Raw genomic sequence first — 12667 nt, 5'->3', positions numbered from 1 at the left:
GCTTCCAATGACTTTATACGCACAATTTACACGGAATTGTTTAAAGAAGATATTAGCCTCAATACAAATCAGTGAACCTCATTTAGTCAATACTGCACAATTCCGCTGTTGGCACCCTGTCACACGCTAGTCTTTACCGTCAGCTGCTGGACCCAGTCTGCACATTAGCCATAGTATTTAGTTTCAGATTAAAATGAAGCTGTGTTTTTTCGCTTTTGCTTTCCTTTTTGAAATCTTTTCAGTATACTTTTTACATCACCTCACTGAGCCATGTGATAGTAATATATTTTGAAATATAAAAACCTGAGATTAAATGTTTGATTTTTGACAGTGTTCTTAAATATAATAAATTCAAAAGGAAATACTGTTAAGTAAAAATGGAGTGTTTTTCATTAAGTCCAATCAAATGGTAGACAACAAAGGATCTTTTATTTGAGAATATGAAGTGAAAATGAAAACCAGAAAACCTTTACTATGAAAAGGTCCAGCTAAATTATGTTGGAAGGAGGTCTCCAGATTGAGCTTGGGTGTTTCTTTTGCTAAAAGGGAATTAAACGAAGATATGCTATGAAGAAATATTTTACAAAGAAGCAAAATTTAATGCTTTTTGGAGATGAAAATAAAGTCTAAGAACAGTTGACTTTGAAAATAATTCTAAAGAAAGATCACATATGAAAAAAATTGCCACAGTATCTGATCTTTTCTTATAATCATAACAGGAAAATGTTTGGGGAAAAGTAATGTTAGTCCCCTCTTCTCTTCCATGGCAGTGCCGTAAAATCTAGGGGGAGTGTTTACATTTCAGAATTACCCCTCCCTAAACTACTGGTTTATGATAGTTAATGAGATGATATCCAAATGTTTAAAACAGGAAAATTCAAATGAAAATCTAAATGTGAAACATAATATAATGAAATAACTAAGCAATATAATACTACTGTGAATGTTTGTACAAATATTGCAAAATGAATTGCAATACATTAAAATTCTTCAGTGGTTATGTAATTCATAAGTGAAGGTTTATGAATAAAAGTCCCAGCTATCAAAAATGGGATCTTTATATCATATTATCCTAAATTTTTTAGTTGAAAACATTAACAACATCTTGGAGTGCATCCTGAAAAGTTGTCATTAAATCTATTTGCATATTTCTTTGTAAACTGAAGTTCAAGGTAAGAATAAAGCATGCTTATCAAAATAGCCTATTTGTTATAAAATGTATCCTCTAGCTTTAATGGCTGAGTGGCAGAAAGCTTTGGGGAATATGAGTGGTAGAGAAAATAGTAATTTCAGTTTTGGGGATTTTTAAGGACTCTATCTTTTTTGTGGGAAAAAATTTAGTAATTGATCAAAATGACAATTTTAAATGAATGGTAGTAAATAGCATTTTGAAAATTAACATTGGAAAAAAATTAAAATAAAATTATATAATGAATTTTGTAAATATTTCAATATTTTCTCTTTTTTACCATAAAATGTTAAAGGTGATTTTTGTATGACCTTTGCTTTCATTTCTTTTCTCTTTAAATATCACTAGTTGGGAGCTGGAACTCTGAAGCCCAGGTAGAAAAGACACACTAAAAGATGGCCAGTGTATCCAGCCTGTACATCTTATTACACATTTATTGCAAACTGACACTCATATAACAGCCTTTTTTTATCACAAAGATTCAACAAAGAACAATTCCAGTACCAAGGAAAATCATACCCCAGGAAAGAGTGAAATGCCATAACTGCATATTCAGGCTGCATAAATGCAGGTATGGCAAGGATAATCGTCATATTTGTGCATGACAGCATTTTACCACTTAAAGAAGTTTATAATCTAAAAATGGTGGTATTTAGGTATAACTGTATGTATGTATGCATGTATCATACATTACATGTAAAGCACAAATATAAATTCAAGCACTAACCAAAATGCACATATTACTCTTTTTTAGTTTAAAATACTCTGTGATGAATATGTATCTATATATTAAGTGTATCTCTACCAACGAAATTGTATGCTTAAATAAAACTGTATGCTTTATATATTCACTTAACATAGAACATTCTCAATGAATCAAGTATGAGCACAAACAATGCACACCAATTAAGATAGATCTTTTAAAACTAACAGCGGCAAAATAGACTGATAAACATTTCAGGTACATAAAGATGCTGATATTCTTTCCAAAATAACTTTCTAAATTAAATACTACACTAATGTAAGTGAATGTTGTTTTCAAATTACGTCAAAATATAAATTTTCAAGTAGTGATGTTTCACAATAACATTCAAAAGAAACTAATTGTTGAAAATGTAGTCTTTGATTAAATTTACAAAATATAAAGGAAAAACATTTTTGTTTTCTCAGTTTATTAAGACCCATTTAGAGGAAAACATTATTCTAGATCTATAATTTTTATAAACCTTATGAACATTCATATTTGTGTGATGCAATTAAAGACTAATATTTAAGATTTATGGTGCCTATTCTGCATAGATTAACAAGATGATACCAAAAATCATGCATATTATTTCATTGAATTCGTTTAGTGAAAAGTGCTACACTTAGCCCACATAGTTCAAATAAATCTTTTTTCCATAAATATTCTGAATAGTATAATCTAGTCAGAAAGAATATTTTACACTAAAAGTTAACTTTAAAAGTAATAATATTGAATTCCATGGGATATTATCCTTTTTAAAAATATAAACTTATTCAAACTAAGCACACACATTTTGTCAGGAAAACATTTTTTTATCATCAAAGTAAACTGAAAATAAACCCATTAAGGTGAATATTACATGGCCATCTATGTAATTATGTAGCTTTTAAAATATGTAAACATATCATTTAATCCTAATTTTACATATTTAACAATATATCAATCAGTATTACATGATTAATTTTTATAAAGTAGAAATATTTTAAAATATCAACTAACATATCTATCCAAATTCTAATGCAGTTATATCATTATACACATTTTGTCTATATATGTATTTTGTGCAGAGAAGGAAAGCATCCTCACAGTCTAGAATAAAGCAGGAAGGGGTGTGTTGTGTGTGTGTGTGTGTGTGTGTGTGTGTGTGTGTGTGTGTGTGTATAAAGATGGAGGAAAAGAATTGGTAGCTTTACAGAGAGGTATTAAAGGAAAAATCATAACATATTTGAAAATAAATATGAAGGCATTATGTTATATAAGGAAATATCATTGATAATTCTTCTCCACTTCCCTTTCTATTATTCCCTATCCCCCTCATTGTCTGTGTGTTTGGCTGCTAACAAGAAAATGAACATTGGGATGAAAATAAAAGATAACTGCATAAAAACTTTGAAAAGGTCACTTTGGTTAAAATGACTAAATTAGAATTTAAATCCAATTGGATTTCCTTTTTTTGAAATATGAAATAGGAAGCCTATAAGGTGGGCACAAGAATCACAACATATTTTGAAATTTTTCAGTTTAGAAAATTTTCCCATGTATTTGTAACACTAGTACCCTAGAATATTGTAAAATATTTTAAAGGTATGTACAAAAATATTATGAAATAAACCTGAAGGAGTTATCTTTGTAGCATCAAGATCAAGACTCTAAGTAAAGACAAAGTTCCTTTTCATTTAATTCAGATATAACTGTTTCAAACCTCCTATTTTAATGGTTTTTATGTATATCTATTTGTTGGTTTTTCAAATTCATCATTTTTTTCAATATTCTTGGGTTGAAAAGGAAATAATAATTGCATATCAAGAATTTAAACAGCTACTTCTTGACCACCTCTAAGGTTATGCATTTAAAGAGTTCTCACCTTAGTTAGTGCTAACATTCAGGTGATGCTATTAAATGTCTTCCACAGAGAAGAGTCCCTTATAGAGAAGAACATTTACTAATAACTGACTACCTAGATTCCTGAAGCCTTCAGTCTAAAAACATATTTCTATATAAAAAGAACCTTATTTACTATAAGGGCAGCAATGTCACTGTTTGCCACAAAGTTGACAAAAATTAGTAGACAAAAAGTTACCTGTAACTCCCAGGTGGACATATTCAGGCCCTTTTCCTAGACACTTAATGAAGATAAAACTATCCCAGTCATTGCCTCCCTTCAAGATGGTCAGCTAATGATACGATGGCGTCAAAGCCAGTTAGGGGAGAGGGAATGGGGGGATGGAGAGAAGAATACTTTTTTCTTGTCTCCACAAGGGTTGAGGGCCTGATTATTTTTCAGTATAATCCAGCCACCCTCTTCTCATGCTTAGCTGCACTGAGTGACACTATTTGTGATGCCCAGTGTGCTGAGACTGAGCAGGTTGCTGTCAGTTTAAAAATGACTATAATAAAAGTGACCATGAAGATGGATCTTGTGATTTTGCGTTTCTAATCAGTCATCTGTGAAGAACACTTTTGCTTTGATTCAGCAGACTGGTGACAGCCGTGATTGATAGTGCACAAGGATGAAAAAAGGTTATTAACTGTCTTCCTATTAAGCTCAATGTATTACCCCTCTAGGTGCATCTCATACTTAAAGTACTTACTCAGGTAAGGTCAAGAATGAACTCTATGGAGATGGCATCCATTCTGCTGAAAATGAGCGTGGCATCCTCGCACTAACTTCTTTTTTTAATTTAGCATTTAAGCTACATTTAATTCCACTATCTTATTCATTAGCTAAAAGAGAAGTTTCCTCCTTCCAGTAACATCCATACTGAAAGCAGTAAAGATATAAACAGCTTTCAATGTAAAGACTTGAATGTAGAGATAACTAGCAACATGTGTGTGGCATGTGCATAAATTTATATTTAAGCAGATGGTTATATGTTGTATAACCTGAGGGGTATTTCCAAGGGCAGACACAAAAATTGATTTATGATTTAAAAAATTAATGTGTGTATCCTTTATGCAAAAATTGTTTTAATTTTCAATAAACCATACATAGCAAGCTTATGATGAAAAAATAACAATTTCTAAGCAACTCAAAGGATCTAATGGAATATCTAGGTAATTGTTTTCATTTAAATGCAGTATATTAATTTATGAACACCTCATTTTAATTTTTTAAAGTCAAATATATTGCATATAGATGAACATTTGAATGACAGTATCCATTCATGTCTTGGACTAGCATACATACACAAATGGTATTATACTTATCCCAAGGTAGTTAAAGTTTTCAAGTAACTAGGGATATACCATTCCTTAAATGAATAATAAAATTTTAAATGTTATCATGTTGCCTGCGTTTGTTTATTCTTACTGAAGCCAAAAAGTACTGAAAGATTTGTACATACTTCACTTCTCTTTTAAAACATTTTAAATTTACAAGTTTGGTTCAGGGAGATAGCAGATTAAATATATATGTATTTTAATTTACAATTATAGCGTTGTGTTTCTTCTTACATTTTCCACTGTGAGTGCTCAGTACATGTCAAATGTAATGTGAACTAGCCAAAACTTTTTCAGGATATCAATAACTTGGCATTGAGGTAACCATTTAAACTGTAACCAAATTACAACTCTGTGTGCCTGGCGGTTCTTCACTGAACAACTCTGCAGAGTGGCACAGAATAAGAAAATGTTATTGGAATGTTATTAGAGTCTCAGTGCAGGGAAAAACCATATTATTTCCAAAAGTTTTCTCTTGTATATCGTGACCTGTTTCTCCAGTGTCAGTTATTATACGTATTTTTGGTCTGTAATAAATTATATTTTGAAAATGTACTGTTTTAATATTAGGATCCTTCAACAATGAAATACAGAGAAAATAAGGAAATGAAGTTCAAGATTTCATTGAATTTCTCTAGAACCACAAAAATTGGCTCTCTATCCTACTCTGCTTAATATTGCAATTGCTGTTTTAAGAAACCTTTCCAGTTTTTAGTATTTTATGCTTGCCAAGTAAAATTTAAATACACACTGAAAGCCTTTTCATAAAAAATGTTAGATTATATGAAAATTTTTGATTTAGCGAATTATGTTTATGTGGAGCGGTCTTAAGGATAGATTTTAGAATTCATAGAAGATTTCCTCCATGTGACACATTAACTTCACTATTAAATGGATTTCTCTTCCCATCCTATACACTTGAACAGACGAACTTGCTTTCTGCAATTCAGAAAGGAACAGTGAGATAAGTGATATAGAGTGATATATGTTAAATGACAGTATTCTATACTCTTGCACAAATAATTGTCAAAGGTTTTACAATGCAATAATGCGCTAATAGGTAATAATGTTTTGTGTTGCTCAAAAATATTTTGAAATCAAAAAGGAAAAATGCAGTTTCAATCTATCTTATTAATTAACAAGATGTTCTAAAATATTAGTGAAAGTCCTCTCTTCTTCCACCTGACTAACTGGAAGTTTCTTAAGGAAAATGAGGAAATGCATAAGCTGAGTAGGCCCAAGAGGAACACACAGATTTCTTAGTTACTCCTGGCCTTCTCTCCTGTTTCTTCCTTTGCAGAATCAAGATCTAGAACATGCTTTACACACAGCACACATTTTAGGAAAGAACAAGGCAAAGGCAGTTTCAGGTAAAGTTTAGGTCACTTTCAAGGCAATCAGTTAGCATAGCTGAAATTGATGTTGAGCCATCTTATTAGTAGAATCCAGTACTGCAGGCAGAGGAAGTTAAAAATGCAACATTTTCCTCTATCCTTTTCAAACTCCTGAATAGGATGTTGCATTATTTTTGTTCAAGAAAGTGATAGAATGATGAAGGAAAAACCCACATCTAATGCACACCCCTTACATTTGGTTCTGAGACTACTGGGACTTGGGTTCATCAACTGCTGGGGTACAAGGTATCTTGAGTTTATAATATTTAGGACTTTGATTACTTTTAGCTTGAAACTCTCTTCCTTAGCTCTTCCAATCCTATGTGCTTCTCTCCCTCCTATACCTCCTCCTCCTCCTCTTTCCTCTTCCCCTGCTCCTCCAGACTATCTAGGCAACAGAGGTAGGGGTATGAACTGAGTGGTGCACATCCGTGTAGCACAAACGTGGAGGCTGACAGCCACTGTCCACTCCCAGACTGTGTACCTGAGAAGAGTGGCCACTCGGCTCTTCTGCCCAGCCCACTCCTGCCTGCAGTGTAGCTGCTGTCACGCCAGCCGGTGATTTGATAGGCTTGTCGGGTTGCCATGGTGTTGACTTCTTGCCTCTGAGGAGCTGCCCAATGACTGGAGGTCTGGGATTAAAGCGGGAAGAGGCAGCGGCCACAGCGAATTTCAGCCGCAGCTGCAGCAGCTAGAAACCAGAAGCCAGAGAACTAGGGCCTTAGACAGCGCTCCCCTCGCGCAGCCGGGCGGCCAGCGGGGTGGTGTGAGAGCGGGGACCACTGGAAGCCAGAGGACACAAGGGAGAGGTGTGAGTCCGCAGGGAAAACTCACAAGCACTCTGCACGCGCTGAGAAGGAAAATCTTCCAGAATTCGTTATTATTCCCACAAGATGTTACCTGGGCGGGGCTGGGGTGGGAGTGGGCCTGGAGTAAAAGGGTGTTACAGGGACTTAATTGGGTGATACGCTCCCCTCTACCCCCGCACCCTTCCTTTGGGCAACGAAGTAATTCGACAAATAGAGGCGCTATACGAAGAACTTTAAGTCACGTAAAGTAAGTTATTCAGAGAAGAGAAAGTGCAATTAGACGGCAACCGAGGAAATGCCAAGAGTTGCCTGGGCCGGCGGAGGCGGTCGGGAGGGGGGAGCCAGCGAGTGCGTGTGCAACGCACAACCCCAGACGGAAACTGTAAACTGGGAAATGAAAGGGAAAGAACCGCTTCTGGGATAAATTAGTAGGTAGGTGAAGGTTACGCAAAGAAGAAAAGGGAAAGTAAAGCTGCTAAAAGAATAGAATAAAACCCTCGGGAGTTCAACTCGAAATTCCCTTCTTCCACCCCAATCCAAGGGGAGGAGGAGGAGAAAAAGAGTGCATTCTGGTGTGATGAGAACTCTCTGGAATGTCTGGAGGAGAGGATAGAAGTGAGAGGGTAAGAAGACCCGGGTGCTAAATAATTGGCAGGAGAGAGAAATGGGGGAGGGGCGGGGTGGGAAAGAAATACCGGCGATTCACCGGCGAGGCTTACAGGGTCGGAAGAGTGAGATTCCTGTAGAAGAACTAGAAGGACAGAAGTTAAGACCTGTAGGGTAAAGGAAGAAGGAAATGACCAGTCAGTGAGAGAAAAGAGGAAAAAGGTGTGTGCTGCTGACGGAGGGTGCGGGAAGGCAACCACAGTCAACGGGAAGGAGCAACTGCTAGACAGAGGGCAGAAGGGCCGAGAACTGGAGCGACTGGGCGAGGGACCCGAGCCCTGCGGGGAGCACCCGCGAACTGAAAGCCAGGTGCCAGTCGCCCGCGCCCCGGCTCGGGGCGACGCAGGGACTTTTCCCGCAAGGAGAAGAGCTGCTCCTTCAGCCTGCCTGAGTCACGATTCACTGCTAGTCCCAAACAGACGCTTTAACTAACTACTTTACAGCCACTTTCATTGATTTTCTTTAACAAATAAACATAATACCCGTTACAGCAACACCTCCTCTTGCTGCAACTAGAATGCCATAAGCTCTGATTGCTGCATTTCTCCGGATAGCAGTTTTCCTATCTCCAAATAAATTATTTTCCTTCACTTAAAAGATCAAACGTGTGGTCACATTCAGGGTTGGGAGTCCAGTCTTCGCCACCCTCTATAATTTGGGAATCACATTCTAGAATAAGTAGAACACAGGTCCAGACACAAGTTTGTAAACCTGAAAGGGCTCCCTGATATTTGCATATTAATTTTTACTAATAAGTAACTCAATTTGGAAGGAAAACCCCGACAAAGAAGGAAATTAACACTAGTCCGACAACCACACCTAAACTACTTCTCTTGAGTTGTCTCTAAAAAAAATATTCTTTAAAAATAAAGTATTTATTTTAAAGTAGCCCCCCTTCAAGAGCGATTTTTGCTCGCGGTTCTTCTATACATGTCAAAGGGTTGTTGAATTATTCATTATTGTAATTACTATCATCATTGTCATTATCCCTTTCCATGTGGAAATAATTTTATTATCGTAATTTGATATCTGAAGAATTTCCTGTTAGTCGTTTGATAATCATTTTTTTCCTGCTGAAAAGAAAAGTTTTGTTTATAAATGAGATAGAGAAAATGTTTAAATGCTTTGATGTTTGCTATAGATTTCCGTTTATCTAATCGATCGGAATGCCAATAAAATCGATTAAAGGTTTAGTGTTTTACAAACAACCATTTTGTGCTTTTTGATTTTACGTTCAGAATGATTTTAATAAAGCTAATGCTTTACTTAAACATTCCTCCTTTAAAAAACCCAAACCTTTATCGTTTTTCCTTTTTATTATTAGAAATTGCTGCTTAAAGTTCTTCTAATAGGAAAATAAAAAATATATAAGCAATGGCTGCCATGGTTTAAATTTCATTCTCTTGTTGCTCAAGGTATTTAAATAAAGCCCTTTAAAATCTTGGTGAATTATATGCGATCATTCAGTGATTGCGGAATATTAAATTAAACTTAGATAAATCCGCATTGAAGGAGGCAGCACCCAATCCTGAATTTATTTCCCATTTTCTCTAACAGCATCACTGCGTTCCTCTCTTTGCAATGACAATGTGCCAAATCTGGGCATTTTGAAAACATTTTCCATATGCTTTAACGGGACCGATAGACAAAGAAGAAAAGGAGATGATCTTTTTGCTCTGAGGTATATCTTCTTTAACCTTTTTCTCCTAGATTTTTTAAAATAATAATTTTAAAAACTTTGATATTTAATTCTTTTTTTGTTTGTTTGTTTTGGCTTTCACCTTATTTTACACCTATTGTGTAATTTATTCCTTATATGGAGTTTTGGTTACAATATAATACAAAGCTATCACTTCTGTACCTTGGCAAACAACATTTGTTTCAAAATCTTTGACTCAGTTTCTGCTAGCTGCCTTTTGTAATTGAAGATGAATTTAATTATACATTTTGTAACTTAGATCAGATGGGCTGTTTGTTTGCTGTAGGATTTAATGGTGCTTTTGTGTGTAATACTTAGGGGCGTTATATACAGAGGTGGTGGCTTGTCTTCAACTATGAAGATCTGCACTCTTGTCTTGGAAATGTGGATGTTTGGATGACTGTAATGTCCTGTTTTAAAATAATTATATTTGGTGGTCAGTGTTTAGTATATTGTCCATACAGCATTTCATTGACTACATATAGATGTTTTAGGTTAAAGAAGATCACAACTTTCTCTTCTATTCAGTGAAATCACAGTTCGTTCTTTCTTTCTTTCCCCACTTGTCTATCTTTTCCCATCAGCATCGTTGTCTCTTAGAGCACTTCCCCAGATGGAATGTAAAATTTTGGTTGGGTATGCTTGCTGGAAATATCTCCATATGTTTTGAGAAGGGTGTGTTTGTGATCCTGGCTTTAGGTGGTGTGAGTGGGTTTGTGTGCTGGGGCTAGGGGCAGGGGTGCAGTGGTGATAAGGAGTCCTCATTAATTTGCATAAGAGCTGTGGAAGTGCTTGTGAAGTTAGTCAAGTGCTATTGTTTAGGGAGAGTCCTGCCTGATTTTGTTTATAAACACTGGGCTGGTTGCCTGGAGGGAAAGGAGGTCACAGCGCTGTCTGAGCCCTGACCTCTGAAAGGCCAGAGGGTGTCTGACTTTTCTGTTTCCCGCGTCCCCCTTCCCTACTCTCCTCCCTTAATCTTTCCCCCTCAGATCCTCTGTAACTCCTCCCCACTCCCCATTCCTTACCTTACCTGTGTCAAACTTTACATAATGACTCCCCGGACACCCGCACACAAAAACACAGGTCTGAATCTCCAGGAAAAAAAAAAGGAAAAGCAGATTTACTCCAAACTAAAAGCCAGAAATGGACTTCAGTCTAGACAGAGAGAAATATACAAGGATGTGGAAGTACGGAGATAGAAACCCAGGACGGGCCAGGGCCGGGGTGGGTGTGGTGGTGGGGGGAAGGCATTTTTATGATTAAAAAAGAAAAAAAGACCACAAAGGAGGTAAGAGCCAGGTTGGGGGAGGGGAGGGAATCAGCAAACAACGGATTTAACAGCTCACCAATACTGCACACATATATATATACACACTCAAAATACCTTTCCTTTTTAAATTTAATTTCATCTGGTTCACTCTCACCATCAAAGAGAGCGCCCATTCTGATGTCAAGTAATATTTTAAATCTACCCCCCCCCACACACACACTCCCCTTTGTTAGATCTCAAGAAAATACACTTTTTTCATAGTAATGAGATTTGGCACTCTCCCACACTATTTCTTGAATTATTTCGCTGTAAATATGTGTTTGTGACACCTTCCCAAATAAGTCCTGCACTTTCCGATTCACTGTCAACTTGAGGTCTCACCCGTACACACCCCCACCCCCAGCCCTCTCACCTCCCCACTCACACAAAATGACAGACATTGGTAGTCAGGTTTAAGTGTGTTTTGGAAAGGAGTTGCTGAGTTAAACAAAAATGTTAGTTAACAGACTGCCTTTGTTAAATAGCCCCCGGGTGGAGAAGACACAACAAAAAGAGGGAAGGAGGAGGGGGCTGAGGATCTGAAAGTGTCTGTGGTGATATAAAGGGTTCCTAACGCTGAAATCTTGTAATACCTCGTTTCAAACTGAGCTCATCTATAGACCCCGGAAGCGCGGTCAAAAGACTGGGAACCTTTTCCCCTTGGGCTGGGGTTGGTCTGAGCTGGAGGGACAGGAGGGAGAGGGAGGTGGGGTATTTATTAGTGAGTCGGCGAGGGTAGGGCGGGGGAACTGGGAACTGAATGCTGAAGACTCATTAAACCGATTGTAAAGCCCGGAGTGTCCGCGGCATAGATTTGGGAAATAAAATACGCCGAGGAAAAGTCCAGAAGTGGAATTACCTTTTATCTCAATGTTAATTACTCCTTGTTTCCAGCACTCAACACCTAACCACCTGGTATCCCCGTTTGGTTCTCCCCTACCTCCGCGCCGGTGTCAGGGTCCGAGCGCTCCGGAGGGGGCTCGGCTGGGGTAGCCCTGGAAAGTGCAGAAGAGGGTCTAGGGAAAGTTCTCGGTGCAGCACGGAAACCTCTGCTCGTTTCACTTGTTAATAAAAAGTGGGCAAACGTTCGTGAGGGCGGCGGCGGGTTCGCGCAGAGTTTAGGGACAGCGAAATACTTGTGGGACAGAATGGGTCAAAGGTTGACGGCCCCGGGTCCGCAGAGACCCGAGAGGGGCAGCTGGGTTTTCTGGAGCGAGGGGCCGAAAGGAGGGCGCGAGGGGCCGAGGTGCAGCGGTGCGGCCGGGCCAAGCCGGGAGGATCGCGCCAGCCCCGCGCCCCGGAGCAACCCGCTGGCGGGGCTCGGGTTCGCCCGCCTCACCGCGCCCCTGCCCGCGGCGCCGCGCACCGCGCCTCCGGGCCCACCCCATGCAGACCTGCAGCCGCAGCTCCCCAGCTACCCTCCTGGCGCTGGCGCGCTGCAAGGCCGAGCCCTGGAGGAAACTCTTGACTGCGTGCTAGTTCCCCTCACTGCCCCTTCCCCTCAGCCTATTAACCCCCGACCCTCACCCCAGCTTCTCTTTTTAGGAAAGAGGTGAAAGAAGATGAAGAAGAGATGACTAAAAAGAACACACGCAAGCTGGGAGGGGAATACTCGCTAGCAGAAGGAATTGCAAAAG

The 12667-nt window shown here is 38.3% G+C and overlaps 1 long non-coding RNA gene across 1 annotated transcript in view; it reads right to left on the bottom strand.

The window, feature by feature from the left end:
• Nucleotides 1–10974, bottom strand: part of LOC118913473 (uncharacterized) — a 38254-nt gene extending 27280 nt beyond the window's left edge. The window contains exon 1 of the long non-coding RNA XR_008996272.1: nt 10752–10974. This is a non-coding gene — a long non-coding RNA (uncharacterized LOC118913473). The remainder of the gene's footprint in view (nt 1–10751) is intronic.
• Between the last annotated feature and the right edge of the window lie 1693 nt (nt 10975–12667).

This window comes from Manis pentadactyla, chromosome 3 (assembly GCF_030020395.1).
Source record: "Manis pentadactyla isolate mManPen7 chromosome 3, mManPen7.hap1, whole genome shotgun sequence".
In the NCBI taxonomy this organism is placed as follows: Eukaryota; Metazoa; Chordata; class Mammalia; order Pholidota; family Manidae; genus Manis; species Manis pentadactyla.
The sequence above is the reverse complement of the archived record's forward strand: the minus strand, read 5'-3'. Positions and strand labels throughout refer to the sequence as shown.